This window comes from Oreochromis niloticus, linkage group LG2 (genome assembly GCF_001858045.2).
Source record: "Oreochromis niloticus isolate F11D_XX linkage group LG2, O_niloticus_UMD_NMBU, whole genome shotgun sequence".
Taxonomy (NCBI): domain Eukaryota; kingdom Metazoa; phylum Chordata; class Actinopteri; order Cichliformes; family Cichlidae; genus Oreochromis; species Oreochromis niloticus.
In genome coordinates, this window is record NC_031966.2 from 29871970 (window position 1) to 29897383 (window position 25414).

General features: G+C 38.1%; 1 long non-coding RNA gene across 1 annotated transcript; it reads right to left on the bottom strand.

The window, feature by feature from the left end:
• Positions 1-4195: 4195 nt before the first annotated feature.
• On the bottom strand, positions 4196-25379 carry LOC112842474 (uncharacterized). The gene is made up of 3 exons (XR_003214247.1): positions 25076-25379; positions 4475-4597; positions 4196-4392 (listed from the first exon to the last, which is right to left on the bottom strand). It is a non-coding gene; the product is annotated as an uncharacterized LOC112842474 (long non-coding RNA).
• Positions 25380-25414: the final 35 nt, after the last annotated feature.

A 25414-nucleotide genomic window follows, 5' to 3' on the forward strand; every position in this document is an offset into this window, starting at 1 on the left:
GGCAGCTGTGCAGCTTCAGCTTTGTGTCTTTTTCATTGTAGCTGAAGTCCGGGACAAACTGTTCCTTTTCACCTCAGTACGAAACGCGTAATATTTTCTCTGAATACCAGACGATTCTGTTTTTTAGGGGACGGTTGGCAACTCTAATAATTAACCTTATGAACAAAATAAAGTTCAACATCAGTAACATAGCACCCACACAGCTGTATAGAAACTCCGTCATGCTAGCTAGCACGCAGTACGAAAATGTCAGCATACCGAAAATAAACTCCACCTAAACTTGGTTTATATCTGACCCGGATAGACTGCAGGTCATAACTTCTTACCGGAAGTTCAGTTCAGCTGACACGCGGACCGGCGGCCGCTTCAGGTCTCTCCTCTTGCCTCCCTTTTCCTTCATCCACCTGCTGGCTTCCACCACTTGCTAATGTTACTGAATCTGTGGAAGCTCTGCCATATCCACCACACGCAGTAATGAGTAACGAGCCTATCTAAATCCCAGCAACGAGTAACGCGTTCCTGGTTTTGGCATAATAACTAGTTACCGTGCTCGTTACCACAATTACTGTAACGCGTTACTTAATAACGCGTTAGTCCCAACACTGATCGCGATATTTCATTTTTCTATCGTTGCCCAAAATTACACCGGTATTACCGTGAACGGTATGATATAGCCCAGCCCTACCTCCAAAGTACTTCTTGTCCTGCTCATGGGAGGGTGGTACAATACAATAACATCAGCACAAATGAAAACCATTGCAGTGCAGTGTTGCAGTGTTCTTCTGATTGTAAAATGTGTATAAGTTTTAATCACGCACCACATCTGTTGCAACTAGTATCACCAACAAGTCGAGTAAGAAAAGGGTCGGTTTTTAAGCATCTTTGATGTTACACAGTCTTCTTTCATTTCTGTTTAGTTTGTCTGGTTTTATAGGGTTTTTTGCAAGTTTTAGTTTTCTTATATACAAAATGTTCTCAGTGGGTACATCTGCAATCTTGCTGCTATAGCGACCGCTGTCAGGAAGAGGCCAACATCCTGTATAATCTGTGTTTAAAAAAAACACAATAAAACATCAGACAAACTCTGGAGTAATTTACCATAATATTTGCACCAGCCCCACCTCGCACACAGTTTCTTATCTCTGTGTGCTGTAAGTCACAAAGAATATTAGTAGCACAAGCACCACACAAAACCCGAAATACTGGACTTAACATTTGGCTTCTTCTTCTTTTAAAAAAAAAAAAAAAAAAGATTCAAAACCTGTTAAGAATGAACATCTTCCAGTTCATTGGTTATAATTAGATGGTTAGTGGGAATAAAAAAGATGAAGAGGAAAAGAAGAAAAAAGGGGGGCCTGGAACATCCTGCCTCTTTGTTCTTGTTCTCACTCACAGGTTCTTTGGGATTCAGTTCTGCTCTTGCTAAATATTCCCATTTATATGCAGGTGAGTGATCAGGTGCATGCCAGTCTATTATGCCTTTGATTCGTATTTCGTAAACAACACGTCAGAGATGATGGCGAAGATGGAGCGCAATCAGATTCTATAATTATATCCACTCTCCTCCGGAACACAACACTAATATAAGAGATTGTGCTAATGCATCTTTCAGTTAAATTCTGAATTAAAAAGCTGCATTATTCATCACTCCCAGTCTTGGAACAGAACCTGGGTAGAAAACCCGAAGCCTATCATGCATTGGTTAATAGGAGCCATTTGTCTGTGCTTCAGATAAACCGATAACTCAATGCCCCTGTTTTGTATGTATAACTGGAAAATTAAAAGGAAAAAAAAAACAGCAACAAAAAAAAAAAACAAAGCAAAAAATCATTTTGGAGACATATAAACCACGTCTCTGAAATGTTAGACGATAAATAGTGCGTCTTCAAAACAACTTTCCCAGTTTAAAACTAGCACTAAAGATAAGCAAGCACTCTTAAAAAATTTCCAGGCATAATCTTAGGAGCAACTATGTGTAAAACAACACAAGTAAAGTTATCTAAACTATACAGTGCAATCACTGATTTTAAAAAGTTGTGTGCAAGCTGAATAATAACACAAATGGCAAGTTAATTGCAGGGTTTAGAGTAAAGAGGGTAATTGTTATGAGCTAAGCTAACACAATGGGCACATGGAAGACATGTTTAGTTATTCTCTGCCTGCCCATTTAATCAGAGGTGATGTTTTAGTATAAACAGTGTACATGGGCAAGCTTAAAATATTTATATTTTAAAATATTTATTCCTTACTGCCTTAGTAAGGAAGCATTTAGCTCTCAACTGATGCAGTATAATAAATGTGTATTTGCATATGTTATAAATCCAAGATTTGTGTTTATTAACTGGCATCAAATATGAGAAAAGCCATTAGTGAACAGTGTAAGTGAACTTAGACTGGAAAAGTGAGGCTTCTCTCTGAAACCTTTTATCAAAACGAGTGTGGAATGTGGAAAAGTTTCTAATTTTGTTCAAGTCCCAGCAGAGCTTTGATATAAACTTTGATGGGGGTAACATCAAATAAACAGTTTATTTAGCCGTGTTAGTGTCTTGGCACAAGTAGAGCACTGCACTTTTGAGAGGTTTAAAATGTTTCCATCGGCACGCTGATACTTTCTCAACTCCAAACTAACACATATTTTCTCTATTATACTCTCTGCTTTACAACACAAAACACCTTGACGTGACCGGCTCCTGTCGCATTCTACTGTCTCACTCGTCCGCGTACGCTTATGTCTCGTAGAAGTACACTGTGGCCAGTCATGCTAATTTTACTATGTCATTGCTACAAAACAAGTTCAAGAGCAAAGCCAAATGATTTTATGGTTTAACAACTTTTGCCCTGATGATCCTTGACTCATAATCTGTTAATGAATAGGCTGGAATCTGCTGGTAAAATTAACACTGCATGTCCTGTCCTCAAGCAAGACCGGAAAGTTCATCAAAGTGATCCTCGTTTCGGTCCACTGTTATCACCGCTGGCTTTATTTATAATTACAGACAGGCACAAAGTGCATGTAAGGGCTTGGATTGCTATCTACTGTATTATATGTGGACAATAAGACTTCATAATTATTTCAGTACAATCGAGCAGTGTTTTTTCTGTAGGTGGTGCTGCTGTATGAAATGTTATTATTACTCCTACCTACCAGTACTTACAATTCATCAGATAGATAGGGGCATGGGTTGGGTGATAAGGTCCTATTTTTCATGCTTAGTCAGGGCTCTAATGACGTCTCTTCTGCAAACAAATGTGTGTTATGCAATTATTTTAAGTGGCACTACACTGCACAAAAAATGTATAAATCCAGACGTAAACCAGGCTTTTACAGAAAAATTAGTACGCCAGTGACTAAACACTTAACTTTCCAAAAGCTGCAAATCCTCTCAGCAACATTTCCTGTCTTCATTTTATCCATTTTCCTAGTGTGTGCTGTCTGACTTTGGTTTATATCACAAGAAATGTAAGTGTTTGGTTTATTATTATAGTTGCAGCAGTGTCTGTATCCTTATAAGACACTCTGGTTTTTCTGTTGGATTTTTTTTTCTGTATTACTTCTCAAATACGACGGGGCTCTAAAGGAGTGTGAATACTATTCCTCTAAAAGCTGTTGTTTAATTTGTTGTTTTGATTATGGTGTTAGAAAGAATTAGCTAGCACAGTGGTTCCCAAAGTGGGGGGCGCGCCCCAGAGCCATTGCACGATAGCAATGTTGAATATTATTACACAGCAAAAAGACAACCACAGTACACATAAAATAATTACACCATGACGCCTCTGCCTTTCTAAATGGAGAGACAGTAACTGCGTGTGTATATGTAAGCATGTAAAAACTGCAGATAGTATGTTTAACAGCAACAGTATTTTGTCTCTATCCGCCACTGTAGAAATTCATCTCATGTAAAAAATAACGTGGTGCACAGCGTGACATGAAAAAAGCCACACACCTTTGACGTTGTGTGACGAACTGCGTATTCCTCGTCCACAGGTAAACGCAAAAACTGAGTTTTCAAAAATCTCCACCCCGGCAGGAGTTTTTAAAATCTCCATTTTCGGTTATCCAAAACACCGTTTATTGTGGAAGAAGGGTCCAAATGCATAGAAAAAGCTGGGTTTTCAAAAATACCCGTGTACGTAAAAGAGTTAGTAGTTTATTTTGTTGCTACCTGTAACTTATTTGATAAGGATTCTGAAAGGGACTCAGGCGCAGGCCAGGGTTTTCCTTTAAGCGAAAGACAGTGCGTTTATTCACAGTGAACACAACACCAGGTGACTATGTACAATGTGCAGGGAAAAGGGGGTCCAGGTCGCCAGGGTCCGTGGGGGGACGGGGATCAGGGAAAAAATGCTCCACGCCCTCTGTCACTCCTCTCGTAGTCGGGTTCCAGAAATGATCTATACACAGAAAGGTCAGGTTAGCGGAATAATCACAAAACGGGTTACAGACTCAGGTTTGCAGATCTACTAGTTGACTGACGGTGATAGCTCAACGATCCAGGGAAGACTGGTGTATATCCACCATCTTAAGTAGTACTGCAATCAGCTGGAATCAGCGGCCGGTGCGGTGATGAGAGCAGGTGTGTGGGCCAGCGGCGGGAGCCTGCAATGAGCATCGCCACGGCGAAAGAGAGAGAGCGAGAGGGGGAGAGCAAAAAACCAAAACAAACATATTGCCTAATAGAGGGTCGCCAGCGAGGCACAGGGACCATGACATTATTGCAGTTTACTTTTATTTGTTCAATTATTTACTAAATGTTTGAGCTGTGAAATAAACTGCAATGGAGTTTGAAAACACAATATGGTGAAGATTTTCTTGGAAAACAAACAGGGGCCTAGGGAAAAAGTTTGGGAACCACTGAGCTAGCATGTCTAAAATATCATTTTAGACATACCAGGTTGAGATGTGTTGACTATGATGGCTATGGCATAGGATCCACATTGTTTTCATGCTCTAGCCATTCAATGTCCAATCATTGTAAGCGTAACAGAGAAGAGATAATGTCTGTGATGCTGTATAAACTAAAAACATCTGTCAGGAAATTATACACCAAGTCTAGTCAGTACATTTGTTCTTAGTGTTGTGGAAATACAAAAAAATAATACAGTGTTACAAAATGTCAGAGGTTGTGCTAACTTTGTTCTTTTGCCACTGACTGGGAATGCAACCTATTCAACTCAATAATTTGTTTTTTTCCCCTCCTCTCACTCCCAACTAGTCACGGCAGATCGCTGAGGCTGGTTCTTCTAGAGATTACTTCCTGTTAAAAGGGAGATTTTCCTTCCCACTGTTGCCAAGTGTTTGTCATTGTTGGGGATTTCTCTATTACTGTAGGTTCTGTACCTTAAGAAATGAATCAGGTTGAGGTGACTGCTTTTGTGATTTGGTATTATAGGAATAATTGTTGAATAGAATAAATGTTTAAAGATGTAGCCCAGATATTGTTTATTTTAATTAAAAAAATAAAACAACAACTTTGCTTTAGAAGAGGAACTTCCTAATTTAGAAAGATGTAATTCTGAATTATTCAGACACTGGTAATGCCTGCCATTTTGTGTTTCTTTATATAAATATATAAATAACATTTATTATGTGCTGCTACAAGATGCTATTTTGGATCTGCTACCTCTTTATAGTACATATAAAGAGAGCAATAATAAATAATAGCACAGCGTACATTATACTAACACAGTTACAGTAATTCACTGTGTATACTTACTTTCAGTTCACAGTCAAACACTGGAGGCTATCTGCTTTAATTCTCACATATTGTGGTTCAGATGTGGTGGCTATCAAGGCTATGACATATAATCCACATTGTTTTCATGCTCTAACCTTTCAGTGACCAATCAATGAAAGCGTAACAGAGAATAGAAAATGTGTGTGATACTTTATAAACTAAAAACACCTGTTTGGTAATTATACACCAAATCTAGGCAGTACATTTGTTCTTCGATTTTTGGAAATATGAAAAAAGTTTTTTTCCTGTTAAAAATGCTCATAGGGAGTCATCTGATTATAAAGTAAGGAACCTAAAAAATAGAAAGAAAACTCCAACAATATAACACAAGTTGAGGCGTACATAAAAGACATAACATAAACAGAACATAGTCTATTTGGTAACACCATTTGAGTACATCACCGGCTATACTTATGAAGTTATTTAGGTAAATGCCATTGTTAAAGGATTAGTACTTTAATAATATGATCATGCACTGAAAAACCCCCATTAACAAGTGGTTTATAATTGACTTTAAAAGGTTACACTGGGCTAATATACATGGTAATAAGCCCCTATTTAATGCTACATATATGCATTATAATATAAATTTCTTGTAAGAATGCAAAAGAAGAAGCCAGTGCTTTATCACAAAAAATAAATAAGTAAATAAAGAGAAAGCAAATTTACACTAAAAATATATCAGCATTGAAAGAAGAATGGGTAAAATAACCATTGTGCGATATTATTTTACTTTTGTGTGGAGTTCTTACTTTATTCTTTTATATAATTTTTGGAAATTTGAATTAAGTTATTCACATTCTTATTGTTTGCCATTTTGTATCTCTTTAAATCCCCATATAAATAACATTATTTGCTTAATAAGATTTTTCAAATGTGCTATCTCTTTGTAGCACATATAAACAGAAGCACACAATAAAATATATTGCATAATAGTCAGACAGTTCAAGTACATCACCTCCTATACTTACTATCAATGCACAGTCAGGCACAGGTTATTGAGGTAAAAGCTATAGTCAAAAGATTAGTACCATAACAATATGATGATGCAGAAAAAACATTAATAAGTGGTTTATAACAACCTTAAATGGGCCAAACGGTGCAATAAGGCACTAGTTAATGGTAAGTATCTGTGCTGTAATTCTAAGCATGTCAGTGATAAAGCCAGAGCTTTATCACAAACGATAGCTGCTATCTTTTTATGTATATGTTGTTTAAAAAAAAAGGCTGATGCTACTCTTCCCAGAATTTGTTTTATGGTGTTACTCTCTGTTTTAAAAACGAGTAGTACAATAAAAATAAATAATTTACTGTGAAAATATACAAATATTGAAAGAAGAACGTCTAAAATTAACACTAAAGACATATTTTCTAACTTCTGTGAAGAGTTCTTACTTCAGTTGGAGTCAGTTGTTATGTTGATTTTATGGTTTATGATTTTTACTTTAAGTTTTGTTTAAAGGGGGAAAAAAACTCACTGACTGATGATTTTAACCATTCATTTAAAAGCCCAGTAGGTGTTTCCGTCTTTGGGTCAAAAGGGATTATATTAAAGATTTTGTATCGAAAATAACAAAAAGCACGTTCCCAGTTGATATAATGTGTCAGTGTGAGCACTAAGTCTCAGGATCTGAGATCTCTGTCAGAAACATATTTTGGCAGCATATCAAAGCTGGGGAAAACTGCATGGCTTAAAGACAGAAAACAAGGTCTTTAACTATATCCTTACTTTAGGCCAATTATCCGAGCAGTTTCGGCGCCACTGCTAAACTGCCCCTCACAAGCAGCTCCCTCACACAAAGCCGGCTGCCACACGAAACCTCCAGACAGCAGCTCCTGTCTCACCAGGTTGCGGAAGCTCCATCAAACAGCCACAGCAGTTTGTGGCTGTTTGATTGTTGCTACAGTTTGATCTTGCTGTTTTTAGTATTGACAAACGGTTAATATGATTGAAGTTAGTTTTTTGCTTCCATCGACATACCTGCAGCATCAAACAACAAAACCCACCTATGGCTCTTTTAAAGGAAGGGTTGGATGAAATGTTATCGTACACCAACAATTAATAACTTCTAATAAATTATGTTCTACATTGAAAAATTACTGATTGGGATGTAAAAGCGAACGAACAGACAAGTGAGCTGTTCTACAGAGTCACAGTTCCTAAGATGCAGATTAAAAACTGACTGATCCACTGATTTAGTGTGTGGATACATTTCCATGGTGCAGTAAGCAGCTTCTATAAAAATCAAAATATAGCCCCAAATGAAAGCAACTCTAACCTCACGCATTAGATGTCAGTTGATGTAATGTCAAATCTTGAACACAGTACAAGGAATTCTGTTCCTAAGCTTGTTTCTTTGTAAAATGTCAAGGTTGGATACTGTAAGCCAACTACAATCCTTTACTTATTGCAGTGCCACTATCTGTTTGCCTTATATGATGACATTTAAAAAAATACAAAAATATAGTCTGCACTTATAACATCAAAACATGTTACTGTCATTATTTTAACCTGTGTATCTCAACTGACAGATGGAAGACTTCAGGGCAGAACGACCCAGTTAAAAGCCCTGACCAGAATGAGGCCAACAGAGGCCTGTACCAGAAAGCAAGTTCAGCATATCCTGGGTTTGAAGCTACTCTGTGGGAAATATATGAAAAGGTTAAACAGATAAAACAGACTGAAAGAGAGGTAAAGCACTGTAGAGTAATATAGCATGAAGTGTCAGCTTTAAGTGCTTTGGTCACTAAGACTGGAAAAGTGCTGCTACATTAATGAAGTTTAGCCGGTTGGAAGCCAGGAAAGAACGCTGGTGTTAGACCAAAAAGTGATCATCTGCCAAAAAGTGATTGCTGGTATTTAAATTGTTGTAAATGACTTGCTGACCTATAATCTACCAAACACATCTCTCATGCATGATATGAAGCCATTTGGAAACCAGAAAGAACATTTCCATCACAAGGTAGAATCTGCAATCAGCTTTTGGCAGAGGGATTTTTTTAGATCCTTGTAAAATGCCCAATTGAGATTAAAAATCTCCTTTTTAAGACAGACCAGGCCAAAAAAGGAGCAGAAATTGCACCAAACACAACATACCAGTTCTATAAATATATTTGAAGTGGCAAAAAAAGGACAAGATCGATAATAATGTAGAGTACAGAGTAGGCACAATAATGCAGTCATAAGGATAGCTGACAAAACAGATCATTTCTGCATTTTATGTATAAATCCTGCTGACTACAATGTATTTATGAAAACAGGGCTATAAGCATAAAGATCAGACATATGATCCAGTACTTTGATACTATATCTTCATGCAGCTATTTTTATAGTGTATATATTATTTATTATTGCTACTACTACTCTGACACAATGTCAGTGTTACTTTTACTGTTTTTTAACTTCATTTTTACTTTTCTTTGTTTATTAGTGTTGTATATATGTTTTTTTCTCTTTGATCTCATAGTACAAAGCCCTTACTAGGCATTGTGTTTTTGCTGTTTATTGTAGACTGTACTATTCTTTAAATTGATCATGTTTGTGGGACAACAAAGTATCGATCTCAGACACAGAAAATACATTCAGGAACATCAGGAATAACCTTTTGGCAGATGATCACTTATCAATTTTGAAACTGGAAAAGGAAAGAAAACATGAAGTCTCAAGGAAATCACTCAATGCAGGGCACATGAGGAGGAACACAAAGGCCTGATTAGCCAGCCTGAGACAGGTTGCACAGCCAAAAAAAATCAATGCAGGTGAAGACTTTTAGGGCGGAGCTGACAAGAATAAAGGTGGGGAAAACAGAAAGCAAAACCAAAGCAAGAAACAACAGAAAAATAACCTTCAAGTAACACAAACAAACACATAAAAATATAATAAACAAGACTCCAAAAATCAGAGATACAAAACCCTAGGACCATGGAGTATATGGGGTAGAAATCCTGAGTAGTATAATTACAAGGACTTATATTGTGGGGATACTTACACAGGCAGAAAAACTTTAAAACCTTGCGGTATTCCCAGTGCAAAGAAGCTGTTTGGTCTTCCATACAGCTTTAATACTTGCTTTAATTTAGCAGATTTGCGTTTGTTTGCAGGAGGAGGAAAATGGTTGATTTGTCTACAGCCTTAAAGTAATAAATATTTAGACACTTTACTTTTATTTTTACTGCACATAATGACAAGAGCATGACAGTAAAACGTAAACTCCATCCAGGACAGAAACAACCACATTATACTGCTGACACAACGTCAGCTCTTTGCAATCATGTGCACAGAAACCATGCTAACACAAAGCTAACCAAGAACCAGCAGTGATGATAAACCTATGTCAGCCCCAGCACAGCAGTCAGACCTGAACTTCATCATGTAACAAAGGCAGTGATGAGCAATCAGGCTTGCAGCCTCCATTTCTACCTGTTCACAGTTGCTTTGAAGTCTTTAGCCTGGTTTCATCATTGTGTTCTGCTGTTGGCTTAGTGGTTTGTCTTAGTGTGTGGAAATGTAGCCTCAGGTTGATATTGTTAACTGGTAAGCATGAGAAAATGTGATTCAGTTCATTTAATGGAGTAATGAGAAAGTAATGTAACAATTAGTGTATCACATTACTCTAATAATCAGGTAAAGTACTGTGTTACTTTTAAGGACATTAGCGAGTAATGGTTAATACTGAGTAATGACCCCAACACTGGTTAAAAGAAGAAACCTTTTATTCACATTTTAGCATAAAGAAAATCTCACTAAGAAAGAATAAAAAAGTAGACATGTTTGATCAGTAAACTGCCACAAGAGCCTGTGAGAGATAGCCAAAGATTAGCTTATAAATCTGACACAAACTGTAACCCAAAGGTTTTAAATGTGTTTAGCAGTGATGACACAGTGAGATACAAGATCAGTAGATTTTTATCTCCTCTAGTCGAGTGAGGTAGCAGTGTGTTTTGATGTGGAACTCTTTCAAGTCGCACCCCACACCAAGTTCTTGGCCTTAATCTCTGCATGGGTCTGATTGGCTTGAGTTAGAGGACCGAGGCTGCGTATGTACTCACAAGGTAGCCAATGTTCTGTGTCTGCTCCCAAAATAGGGCATCTGCTAATTGCCACTCTACTGGGATATGACTTGAAAATGAAAATCATTATTGCCTTTGATTACAGTTTGGGTAGAAAAAAAAAGTCCACTAACTGGTTGTGCAGCTTACAGAATGGTGTTTCAATAATAATAATAAACATCAAAACATTTCAGAAGCAGTTAGCAGCCAGGAAGATGAGATATATTGTGCTCCTAATGGCAACATTTAATAAAAAAAAATACTTTCCTAATTTTTAAGAAAGGCTATGTTCTTTTCAAGCCTTTCACTAAGTGCCTTCTCTGCCCGGGAAGCCTTTAATTGTGGCTCTTTTGTCGTTTCGCTTTTAGGTTTTCTACTAAGTAAAAGATGACAAGGCCAGATCTTGTCTTTTCCTAACCCTTTGCTCTCTGTGTGCATTTATGTGGGCATAGCAACCAGGCAGAACAGCAATAAAGGTGAGTGGAAAAAGAGCGGAGTGAGTCATCCTCATCCACAACTGAATTCACAAATCAATTGAAAGGGGAAAAAAAGGATGTAGGGGATGCTTTTTACTCCCAAATCAAGCTAGATCCCAAACCGGTCCAAACACACTCATTTAGGACACTTTCCATATGTAATGAGCTCATATAGTGCTTCTAATATGCACGTGAGAGAATGCAAAAGTACTGTAAACAAGCGCTGATATGATGTTTGCACTGTGGCAATAATGATGCCTTCAGGAAAAATAGAATTGCAAAAGGCTGGTTGCCATCATTAAAGATATGCTTGAGAGCACACAGTGGGATATCACAACACCCACATTAAAGTTAAGACTTTATGACTCATATCTGTACAAATGAACACATCTATTAGTGTAACTTTCTTGCTCTAAGTTTTAATGTCGATGCTGTTCTCATTTGGCGAACTCCTTGGCTCTGGTTGTTAGTGAAAGAGAAGTTGTATAATAGAAATGTGAGCAATTTAAGGCTGCCTTGACACCTGTGGGAAGAAAGATAGTATGTGGTAAAAGTGCATCTCGCTAACACAATTACCAGAGCACTCTCCAGTTAAAGAGCGTCGCTCAGGCACACGTTCACTTGGCTTCATTACATTCAGCTTTCCAGTGCAACCTTACCTTTAAATTCAGAGTTGTAAGTTAGAGCTCCAGCTGCCTCTTTCCCTTTTGAATGATTAAAGCAATTTAAATTTCCCTGGGTTTCATAAATGATATACATCGTGCATGCCAAGCCCCAACACATGGCCTACATACGGCTGCCACGTGCGCAGATAGTAGAATGTTTTGGAGGTGTCAGGTATGGAAATCTGTGTTGTACTACTTCACAGATTGGTTTCCGACTACAGGTGCCACTCAGCAGACCAGCCAGACCTGTTGACACCTTTCTATTGGTTCCTGTTGGCTCGTGCTAGGTCATAAATACTGGAAGAGGTGGCGACTGACAGATGTATTTTTGCCAGTTTAAACACTGATAAAACTGCTAAAGACAGGGTACTTTTGTTGTGGGAAAGCACATTAAAAAACTCCATATGCTTGAGAAAAATGAGTAAAATGGCACCTCGAAGAAAAATGAGCAGTAAAAATGTGATATTGACATGCTGAAGAAACAAATAAACTGTGACATTGCTTTGCCACACACTGCTAAACTTTGCTTTTCCTTTTTTCCCCTCCAGGACCTTTCGATTTTTTATTACATAGCTTTCCTTTTTTGCTTTTGTTGTCAGTTGATGAATAAGGCCCTTGAGTGAGTGAATAGCTTTTAGAAATCTCTGGCAAAGGTCTAGCTCTTATCTCCTTTTTTTCACCATTATTCTAAACCTGACGTGGTCAACCTAAAATGCACCAACACTAGCATATATATGTTAAATTTTACAAAAGCTTTTGCTTTTATTAATAGGAAAAATACAACATTAAACGTTTTTAATGCAAAGTATTATAAAACAAGATTTCCATAACCTGAGTACCATATGACCACACTTAAAACTAAGTGATTGTAATTTCTCAAGTTCTGCCATGTGATAAGAAATAGCTTATGGTATAAATAGTCTCCCTCTGTCCCAGAATAATTTTGGCCCCATGCTGTCCTGGCCTGAACTGCCAGCTATCAGGAACACTCAGGCGTACAAGGTTTCATTTGGTGGAAATGCATATGGTGTCTGCTTGTAACTAAGAGGTATCATGTGCCCCATGGAACAGGAAGATAAAGTGCCATATGCTGCAAAAATGCAGGCATAAGACACAGAGATGCCGACATCTGACCAGGACCCAAGTACACCTTCATGCGAACACCTGTATGTTGTGACCCCCCCCCAAAAACAAAACAACTGTGACACAGTTCAGTCTGCGCCTTAAATGCAGCACTTGCTTTTTGCCTTGCGTCGGATGTCAAATCCTCCCCTGTGCACCGCCATCTATCAGAAAAATATACACTTTTGTTTGATGCAGTTCTTGGAAGCATCCGCGATCGAGTCACGTGGCAACGGCGTGGATCATGGTTGCAAACAAGCTTCCACTGACTTTATACAGACAGAAAGCTAACCGAGACGTGAAGTGTTCCATCATATTTAACGTTTTATTTTTTTATTTATTTTTTTTTTGCCTGACCTTAATTCGCCTGTAAAATTTGCCAGTCCCGAAGCATCAGTCAACAGTTAGCGTTGAAACACCGCCTGTGCTGTATCTGGTCATTAACTGTTTTGCGTCAGTTGGCCTCGTACTAGGAAAGAATTGAGCTAAATCCACACAAACTCCTCCACACAAGGAATTCCCCTTCCTTTTTAAATAGTCAGTTGGACACATCACATCCACTCTGCTTATAGGGTATGAACAAACTGCATTTGCCCCCTGCATCTCTGTTCCTCGCTCATTCTTTCACTTAACAGTGTTTCTTTCTGTTCACAGCTTGAGAACTTTCTGAGACCAAAAGAGGTCCCTTCATTGCTCAGTCAGACTCACTATCCACAATTGAACAAAGCTTATTTAAAAGCCCTGGGACCAGAAGGAAGATTAAAACTTCCCATCCTTTTGACTGCGTCTTTTTAAATGCTTGTCATGCCTCACACTATCTGCTTGGCACATAGTTGTCATCAGTAGTTCACCCCCTGGTTAGGCTGCAGCAGCAGTGTAACTTTTTAGCTGTATTTAGACTTTTATGTCAGTCTCTCACTGTCTGCATTCAGCATAGAAACACCAGTGTGATTCTGTGCCACAGCAGTAAATCAGCATAACCAAACTGAACTAGGAGTTATTCAGTACTTTGATCAGGCTCTAATCAGTTGCAGACCTTGTACTTTTGGCATCATGTAGGCTGACAGATATGACCTCTGCTCACTTACTGTGCATTTATGACTGGGAGCCATATTTCTTTTCATTCCTGTTCAAGGTTTCTGTGTTCCTGTAATGATGAGCGACCACTGGAAACCAGCGTCACAGAGGGACCTGGCAAGGTATTGAGCGGCCAGTTGAACACTTCCACTAACAGCCAAGGCGGCTGTGATAATTATATCTCCTGCGGGGGCAATCTGGAAAGGTTATTTCCATCTGCTGAAAGGCTTGTGGGTGGGCTTCCTCTTGGCCCTTGTGGAAAAATGGTTTGGGGAGAGAGTGACAGACATTAAGGAAAGACTCTGATGTACATCTGATATTTCTACGCTGACTAATCAGCTATAGTGAGATTGGGGTATTTAAGGCATTTCAGGAGATCTGTTATTACATAATAGGCTTTTAAATTTATTCGGTTGACTTAAGGAACCTGTTAGACTCATTTTCATCTGGGACTACAATACTTTTACTTGAATCAAAGAACAACAGACAGTGAATGATTAACTTCATCCGTTATCTGAAACAAGCTGTTTCAGCTTCTGTCTATTTAGAGCTCCCTTGTTAAATGTTCACTTTCTTCTGATTGGTTAAACTTGGCTGATTGATTGTAAGGACCACCTCCTCTACCTCCTGCAACTGCAGGAGATCCAAACTAAAAGTACTAAAAATGAAAACTCTCTTGTTAAAAATTCTTCCTTTGATGCACACACATGTCATTCCTGTATCTGTCTAGCAATCCATCTGTTTACATATATTTATCCCACTGAATCGATTACATGTTACACAAGCTTACATGACCTCTTTAGCTTAATGCTACTGCTTGTTGTTTTTACCTATATAAAAACGGCTAAAAGCTGCAATTATATAGAACAAGCCACACACCTTTCAATGTGGTTACATATTGTGACCTTAGTTATTTGAAAATATTATCCTAATATGTTGTCATAAAAACAAACTGCAAAGTTAAGAGAAGAAGCAATTACTAACTGCTTGGTTGCATTTTGGTGCTATGTAATAAGAGCTGCTAAAATCAGGGAACTGAAAAACCTGTTTTTGTGTACATGTTTTAAATCTATACCCACATAATTACTGTTTCTAGTAATTTTCAGAGTATCACTTTAATAGTAGGACATATTTGGTGTCATGCTACAATAGATTGAGACTGAAACAGCTACTGTAAGGAAATGGGTCTTTGTCAAGGGTGAGTTGATAACACCCACAGCACACAGTGAATGCACTGTGTATGTAACCATGTAAGTGCAGTAGTAACACTGCACGCTTTTAATTGCAGCTTTGTCCTGTTATTCAAACTTCACTACCACTTTACTGATAATGAGGTTTAAATCACTATCATACTGATAATGATTTAAACAATAAACTTTATTTAATAATTAGTAGATATTAGAACGAATACGCCCAATAGGGTGAGTACGTTATGCAACACATCCTGTTTTGTCATGTCTAACAGGCCAAATATAAGAAAATGTCACCTGATGAATCTGTGAGAATCCGTTTCATAACAATTAAGAAATTTACCACGAAATAAGCCACACCTTGTTTAAACAGCTTAAAATGCTTTAACTTGATTTCTTTTGTGTTTGTTTTTTTTGTTTTAAACATAACATAATAATAATAGGTATATACTTCATAAATGCATATTTCCAACCCAATAATTGTTGGTGTCACTGCATACTTTTTACAACTTTTCTAAAGGCAATAATAAACCCTTATGTATGTTGAATGTCCTATGGAGGAAGGTTCAGGTGCTATTAATCTTCATGTGTATTGACCAAGCGTTTCCTGCATCATTGTGAATCTCTATGCTGTGGCATTTGGTGTTCAACTAGTGAAAAGGTTAACGATATATGAAACTAATTGTACTGTACTTGAGGAGGCTATGGCATTTGATCGGCTGTTTTTCTGATCCCCCAACACAATTAGTATTTTTGATTCATAAAGTTGAGTTGAAAATACCAAGAATGACTTATACGGGCAGATAATGAAATGTCAGGATATGCTGAAAATCCTTAAGCACCGCAGCCACACCTACATGACACCCTCTAACCTTAGATGTTCGACACAACACCTTACCATGTATTTCTCATTCACCCATTAACTCACACACCAATGGTAGCAGAGCTACCATGCAAGGTACTTGCTTAACATCAGGGGTAATAGCTCCTTGAGGCAACTCTTGTTGTGAATCGGTGCTATATATATATATAAAATTAAATTGGAATTGAATTAACTTGGGTATCAGTGTCTTGCTTGAGAACACGTAGACATGGGGAGGGGCTGGGCATCTTGACAACCAATGTGGGAATTAGTGCACAGCTTTGACTTCAGCCACAGCCAGCACAGGGAGATGCTCATTACATAAAAAATGTGTGTTGCCTGTTTTCCCGTTAAAAAAGAAAACTGATTATGTCCTCCACTTGAATTAATCATGTTTACTGGCAGTTTAATTTTCTTCCTCCAGTGTTGTCCTCTTACTTGCTTCCTCTCAAGTGTGACATTGTCTACACAATAGCTGCTCTTGTAATTAAATATATTCGACGCAATGCTACGCAGAGTGGATAATTGATTATAATCAGCTGTTTTAGGTTTCCAATTAACTAGGAAGAGCTCTGTTTGCCTCGGTACATCTTGTTTGTATATTTTGGACTTCTAATCATTCAGTCAGGGACTATAAAACCTGTAGGAACAACACAACTTCTTAAACTGAGGAAGCAAGATGACTCAACACTGTATGGTGAAAGTCCAAAAACAAGAGAAGCAGAAGTGACAAGGAGCTGACCCTTGCCCTCAAGGAAATAGGGTCATGAAAAAAATTATGAGAAAAAGGTGGCGCTAACAACAGGGTGAACGCATTTCAAGTTCACAATAGCACATTGTATTCTTGGGCTTTGAATGTCTGACCCTGGGATATTTAAACGTTATCACTAATACATGTTTACCCTTTGGCTGAAGCATCACATATGGGTTGAGTTTTTTGTCCTTCTGCACAAATAAATTACTTAACAAATGAAAAAAAAGAAAGAAAGAAAAAACAAAAACAAACAAAAGCTGAGATGCAAAAATGGGCAAATAAAAAATATATCACAAATAATAAGTCTATTGTTGGGTGCAGGCACATGCAGTCCACAAACAGTGAAATTGTCAGGAACAAACACCTGTTGTCACTTTGTAACACATGTTGGATACCACTTTTTCATAATCACTCCATGTTTATGAATTGCTTTAATTCATAAACATGGAAGTAGTGGTTCTATTGGTTGACTCCCACATTAGGAAGGTGTGGTTCGGGCCTTCTAGTCACCATTATGCTGACATCTGGAATATGGTTTATGTTATGACATCTGGCTGTTTTTCACATATTTTCATATGTTTTATGGATATGGTTACTGCTGACCATATAGTCATAAAACTCATTTAGTACTTTCACAAACACTGTCATTCAGTGGTGAAGCAGAGCATATCTCATATTTTACCTTCCTGCTAATATTGTATACAAATTGAGGTTACACTGAATGAACAAAATACACTGCATATTTTACAAATGATGTACATATTCATATTTATACAGCTTGATATCTCATGAGTTTGAGCTGGAGGGGAAAAGCTTGACCAGAAAGATAAAGCCTAACAGGATGAGAATCTTTCTGAAGTTTGGTCAGAAGAGCAGCAGTGATGGCAAATTCTTGAAAATTTGCCATCACCGCATGCTTTACATTGTAAGGTAGATCCTACAAGAATACATGCAGAGAAAAACCTAACAATCATGACTCGATATGAGCAAGCACTTTGGTGACAGTGGGAAGGAAAAACTCCCTTTTAGCAGGAAGAAACCTCCAGCAGAACCAGGCTCAAGGAGTGGCGGCCATCTGCTGCAACCGGTTGGGGTGAGGGGAGGAAGACAGTACAAAAACATGTTGTGGAAGAGAGCCAGAGAATAATAACAGGTAATCATTCATTGCAGAGAGGTTTATTAACACATAATGAGTGAGAAAGATGACTAATGAATAAATACTCACTGCAACATGGAAATCCCCCAGAAGCCTACGTCTATTGCAGTATAATCAGGAGAGGATTCAGGGTCACCTGGTCCAGCCCTAACTATATGCTTTAGCAAAAATGAAAATTTTAAGCCTAATCTTAAAAGTAGAGATAGTTAGTTATTACTTCCCCAAAAAAGTAATCCCGTTACTTTACTGATTACTTATTTTCAAAAGTAATTAACTACTTAGTTACTTAGTTAGTTACTTTTTAAAAACACAATTTACAACCTGAATAGGTGATAAAGCGATAGATCTTTCAGCCCAATTCTACTTTTTCTGCATAATCCATCATACAAAATGTAATCAAATGGAAAAGTCTCTTTTTAAAACTTGTTTTATTAGTTTTAATCTTTTAACTTTATGCATCAAGCAAAAATTAAATTATATGCAACATTCTCTGACTGGAAGAAATTTGTTTAACATTTAAACCTATTTTCTGCACATTCCAGCACATAAAATGTTTTTGTCACTTTTTATGGAATCAAACTCAAAATAAGGTCAGTACTTCCACGCTTTAAACGCTGCACGCTCATACTCTCTCCGCACTCGATATATTATCCATTGTTGATCTGCAGACAGCTGTTGTCACGAACGTTGCACTTGCTTACGTCACTATCATGAGACATTCTCACAAAAAACTCACGGTTTTAGTAACGCAGTAACGCAGCGTTCCTACGGGAAAGTAACAGTAATCTAATTACCGTTTTTGCAATGGTAATCCCTTACATTACTCGTTACTTGAAAAAAGTAATCGGATTACAGTAACGCGTTACAAGTAACGCTTTACTGCCCATCTCTGATAATGTAAATAGAATTGGTCCAAGTATTGAACCCTGTGGAACACCATAATTAACCTTAGTGTGTGAAGAAGACTCTCCATTTACCTGAACAAATTGGAGTCTATTACATGGATATGATTCAAACCAAACAAAATAAGACTGGTCTTTGAGTTTTCCAGCAAGGGTGGACAAGGCTAAGCATCAAGCTCTCAAATGAATTACAACTCTGTCTTGGTCTTTGGTTGATTAATTAGATACTGTGGAAGATTGCTGCTACACCGCCCCCTCTGCCTCTGCCTCAAGGATTCTGATAGTTAGTATGACTCAGGGGTGTTGATTCATTTAAACTAATATAATTATCCTGCTGTAACTAGGTTTCCATAAAGCAGAGTAAATCAATTTGATGATCAATTATTAATTCATGAACTAACAGAGACATGGAAGAGAGAGACCGCTTATTAATCCACATTTCACCATTTTACTCTTTTGTGCAGATGTGGATACTATATTGTTCTTTCTACGTGTTTTTTTTTTTTTTTTTTTTTTGCACAGAGGCATGTAAGAGTGCAACTCTACTTCCTGGTCCCAACTCTGTATAGTCACGTTTTGGGTGGGTTTAATAAATTTGGCCAGATTTCTAGAAATAAGAGCTGTTCCATCCAAAGTGGGATGGATGCCGTCTCTCCTAACAAGACCAGGTTTCCGCCATAAAGTTGACCAATTATCTATAAAGCCCACATTGTTTTTGGACACCACTCAGACAGCTAGCAATTTAAGGAGAACATGAGGCTTAACATGTCACTCCTGGTCCAATTTGGGAGGGGACCAGAGAAAACTTTCAGACAGACAAAAGACAGGGCAGAAAAAGGATGAGGGATGAATAGAAGGCAGAAAATCAAAGCAGCTGGACCCCAGCTGAATCAAGTGAGGAGCCATTAAACAACTCTGATATCTTGTCAACTTACTCAGGAAAAGGTGAACAGCCTATGTAAAGAGTCAGGAATATAGGCATATGGGTGCCATCAGTAGACACAGATTAAGTCGGCATTGTGTCTGTAAACTGAAACTAAAATACTGTAGACTCATTACAGTCTTACTGTTGGCCAATAGAGAAAGAAGGTTTGGCTTGCTGACCACCACAGATGCAGAGTGGTGTCAAAGTCCCAAGCTAATGTGGATACTGGAGCAGGATTGTGAGAGACAAGGGTGTCAATTTCCACCTCCCTTTGGCAAAGACATGCTGTCTAACTCCTCACAAAGGTGTTTTTACTGAAATCAAAGTCCCTGAAATAAAAAGGCAAATTGGCTAGGAAATGGCAACGGGGTTTATGCTGTACTGTTAGAAATTAGGGTAAAGTTTAAAAAAATTGACCCACATGCTGATACAAAAGAGACAATAGGGCTGGAAAAGTAACAGAACTGAGGACACAAGAAAATCCAAAAGAAATGATCCAACTAAGAGAATCCAAATATGTAAACATAATGAAGTCCAAAAAGGTAATGAACTAAAAAACATAACTCAGGGAAGACAGGCAGACTGTGAGACATGAGAAAGTCTCACAGTCTGCAAAGATAGAGAACAGGACATGGACGACTTGACAGACTGACAAAGGGATAAAACACACAAATTAAATACTCACATGGAAGAGTAGGGTAACAAGGAAGAAGTAAACACAATCAGGCCGGACCAGGCAATAACGAGGGCAGGAAAAGCAAAAACACACATGAAGTAAAAACACATGTCAAGCAAAGTAAATAACCTTCAGAGTACGAAAGGAAGCAAGTAAAAGACAGACATGGAACACACACATACACAGGAAGACGCACAAAAGGCATTGAGAAAAGGCAAAAAAAAAAGTCTTTCATTACTTTCCTTCCTTTTTCTCAAATTCTCATGTGTGAAGATAATTGTTTTAGCATTTACGGTAACTAACACAAACGCGTCTGACTGTTACTGTTCATAAATCTTAAAGAATACCTGCTTATTTGTAAAAACAGCTCTTGCAGTCGTTTAAAGTTTGATTAACGGCAGCGCTATAACCAATCAGCGAAAAGGCCCAACTGTCGCAGGCAGTTTCTGTAATGAGGAGAGATGAGTTTTGTAACAGAGGAAGGGAGGACAAAATGCCAAGCCATCAGATGAACAGATTTATATTAAGGCTGTGTCTCATAGAGTGGCATTGATCACGTCAACACGGTGTAACCATAAGGCATCTCTGTTCCTCACAAGACCGCGCTGAACTTTAGTCCTGATCTGTTCAAACCAAGGTCAGACAGATCAAACAACGTGTAAAACAAGTCAAAGCAGAGCAATGTGTAATTAGTTTCTCAGTTTGTTTGGCCTTGCCCATAGTAACTGCACATTTATCTTCATGCAAATTAGTTTCTCATTGTAATACCAAAATATAGAGGGCACACATGTCCCCTGGCAACAGTAGTGGTTACTTGAAGAGCCGGGATTTGAAGCCCAAGTAGAACACGTTGCCTTTAAATAAAAGTGCTGTAGCAATTGCATAACTCTTATAGTGCACAAACATTCCAGTACGTGTGGCTGAACAGCCTTTAAGCAATCTCATCTTACGCTTCTCCAACAGAACTGGTTTACCTTTTGTCCTTTATCTATCTGTCCCTTTATGAGTGGGTTTGCAACACTACAAATGCCTCAGAGAAGAAACTACATGAAAGTGCGCACCATTACCATCAAACTGCCTATCTCGTCCAGAAGAGCTGGCTTTTCAACTCAACTTTCAGTGCCTTGTAACACGCTCCAGGACAGTTATAAAACCATTTACCTTTCATCATCATTAGACACTATCATGTTTAGTCATTCTTTTGGGGACAAATAAACCTAAGCCACCTAAGGCCAAGTTGCATACACACATTACAGCTTGTGCCTGTCGCTCATTAGGCAGTACATTTGTTAGGTATTTTTCCACTGTCATCTCACACTATTGCAAATAATTGGGTGTTATTTAGGACAAGATTGGCTGTGACATGATGTAAAGGACTATTGATATTTTCATGTGATATATTTCTGGGAAATTAGCCTCATGCAAACAAACGCATGTATCAAAACTGAAATGGTTCAGGGTCTATAGCCAGTTTTGATGTAGACCTTTTACAAAAGAGAAGAAATTACCTTATTTTAAATCACCTCTCATACATCAACCTGTATGAGGTGCAGTAGTAGTAATTCAACTACTGTAGAAAATTATATCTGTGAGGCACACTGCATCTGGAATGAAGTGCATACCAGTTTTGCCTTCTTCTTTACTCATGAGCATGGCCAACAAGACCACAGCTCTTATTGCTTGCTATAGAGTCACGGAGACATTTTAAAACCTTGTCTAGGGTTCTTATTAATGCATTGCTGCAACACCATTCTCCTCACCAGAGCTAACATTAGTAGCTAACTGTGATCCTTGGGGAGGATTTACAACATTTGTCTTGGCAGATGCATGCCCATGTGTGAATATTTACAACTCCTAGACACGTGACTGTTGTGCATCACTTTCCAGCTAAATGAGGTTTCCAATTACCAAGGATATCGGCTACAGTTAGAGTTTGCCTCTGAGTGTACTCTGTCTCTCCCCAAACAAGGAAAATGCTGTGGTCATTGGGCAAGAAGATGAGATTCTATGACAGAGAAAAAAAATCTGAATAAAATACAATCAATAAAACAATTAAATAAGATCTGAAGTGGTACAACCGTTCTTTAACTCTTTCCCCCAAGAATAATGAACAAACATCGCTTTGTATACCTCTGTCTGCTGACACCTAACATGAGGCTTAAGTCTCTTCAATCATCTCTCCCCATCTGTCTCTGTATTTTTGACATGCACAAATGTAGCACCACCCCAGAGTCAAGAGTTTCCAAGATCTTCAGTTCTGTTTTCTAATGCCAGGGCACATCAGACTGACTAGTTTCCTGTTCAGAGAGTAAACAGTCAGGGAAAATTGTAAGGTTGGAGAGATAAATAACTGAGACTTATACAAAGGAATCGATGACACAGTTTGTCAATACTGAAGTGGCGATGTTCTCCCTTCAAAAGAAGTGATTGGGATGATAATAAAGCATGAACTTTCTATTGCATTCTTGTTTTTGAGGACTTGTTTCCTCCAACTTGTGGGAAAGCTATAAAGTTGTGCAAATTGTGTGATGTATGCTCAGACACATTTTTGTTTCGAATACAGAATCAGCCTTGTTAACGTGTGCTATTTACAAGGCCCTGTGTCCATTTAGTTTTACCAGATGTCCTTGTGTAACACTTTAAATCATCATCAGCCATGCAGACCCAGTTCTCTCTCTGACTTGGGTTGTGACAGTGAAAGTCACATAATCAGTATAATAATAAGCGTGACAAGTATAACAAGTGAGTGTTTTAAATGCTATATCAGTATGGTATTAAATATTGTTGACCTTGCTGCAATTTATTACACATTCAGTGAGCTCATTAATGACTTAAACACATTAATGAATTAAACATTCAGGCTCAGTTTAATAAATGCCTATCTGGATGATGTTTGGGGAATGCTCTTTATTCCCAATAAAAATCTCATCAAAAAACTCATACACACTGTGTTATTTATAACCTAACCAACTTTTGAATTTAGTTTCACAATGTTCAGCAAAACACGGCTGACTGACACCAGCTGAGATATAGCAGGAGGTCACTGGCCTCATTCGTTTGTCTTCATTGGTTACGCAACTTAAATTTGCTTCTTCCTCTGATAAGTGTTGAGTGCTGTGTTTTCTGGCAGCAGAAAAGAGGAACCAGAAGTGAAGGTAATGCAGAAAGGACACCTCCCTCTGGTATGGTTTACCAAGCTAAGATTAGCAGTCAATACTTCCTTTCTTACCCTTTAGAAAGAAGAAATGTTCAAGTACTGTTTTCTTTTTGAGAGAAGAAATCAATACTAGAGTCTGCTTTACCAGGCATGATAACAAAAAAGTGAAGATAGTGTCATTGGTAAGATCACACTGTACACTACACTGAACTTTAATATGAGGTGTTATGTATTTAGTAAAAGCAATATATTGTTTACTGGTACTACTTTCTGTTATAAAGTAGAGATGTGTGCATTGATATGCCTGTGCCCTTCCACAACATCTTTAATAAAGTAAGTTACTTTCCACAAAAAGGTATTGTTGCTTAAGTAGTTATAAGAGAGAACATAACATGAGGGTTAAAGGAAAAATTAAATCTAGGATTACAAATGATGACTAACAAACATAAAGGCTATAACGATCTATATGATTTTACCTTAGCAGCTCAACACGCCATGTTTTGGTATGAGTAGCAGCACTTACAAGCATGAACACTGTGTGTACTTGTCTGCTTAAAGAAGAAGCTCCCTTCTTTGCTAATTGCATTGCATTTGATTTAGTTTACATTTTCATGAACTGTAAGCCTGCATGGTGTGTCTGTGGCTGATGTTTGCACTATCTGTAATGTTTCAGTTATCTTATGAAATGCAAAGTGTTCTGTATCCACTGGGTTAAATTTTAAACGATTTTGGTTTATGATACCACCATGCCAGATACGAATGGTGTAACTGAAAAGATTAAGGACATCTCCACCATTCTCAGCTAATGATAATTATCTCATTTCTATCTGTACTAGCAGACACTCTGGCTACACTTCCGCTCATTATCACAAATGTCTTATCAGCCAATTATATGGAAGTAGCTCAGTGCATTTACACAGGCAGAAATGGTCAAAAGGACCTGCTGAAGTTCAAATCAAGGAACAGAATGGGGAAGAAAAGGGGATTTAAGTGACTTTAAATGTGACATGGTTGTTGGTGCCAGATGTGCTGGTCTGAGTATTAAAAAAAATACTGATCTACTGGGATTTTCCCACACACACAACCATCTCTAGATTTTACAGAGTGCGGTCTGAAAAAGAGAAAATATCCAGTGAGTGGCAGTTCTCTGGGCAAAAATGACTTTTTGATGTCAGAGGTCAGAGGAGAATCAGCCTGGTTCTAACTTATAGGAGGTCAACAGTAACTCAAGTAAAGAATGGTTACAAACAAGGTATACAGAAGACTATCTCTGAATACATAGCTTATCAACTCTTGAAGCAGCACGCCACATTAAATGCCACAGCCTACCTGAGTATTGTTGCTGACTACGGTCATCCCTTTTTGACCGAGTGTACCCGTCTTCTGATGGATGTCAGTGACACCTTGAAAAAAAACACCATCACTGGATCTCAAACCAACAGAGCACCTTTGGGATATGGTGGAGCTGATAAAAAATGCAGCAACTGAGTAATACTGTAATGTTAACATGGACCAGAATCTCTGAGCAAGGTTTCCAACATGTTGCTGAATCTGTGCCATGGAGAAATAAGAAAGTTCAGAAAGGAAAAACAGAGTCCAACGCAATACTATTCACGTGTACCAGAACTGGCCGGTGAGCGTATGTTTACACTGAGTGTGTCGGCATGG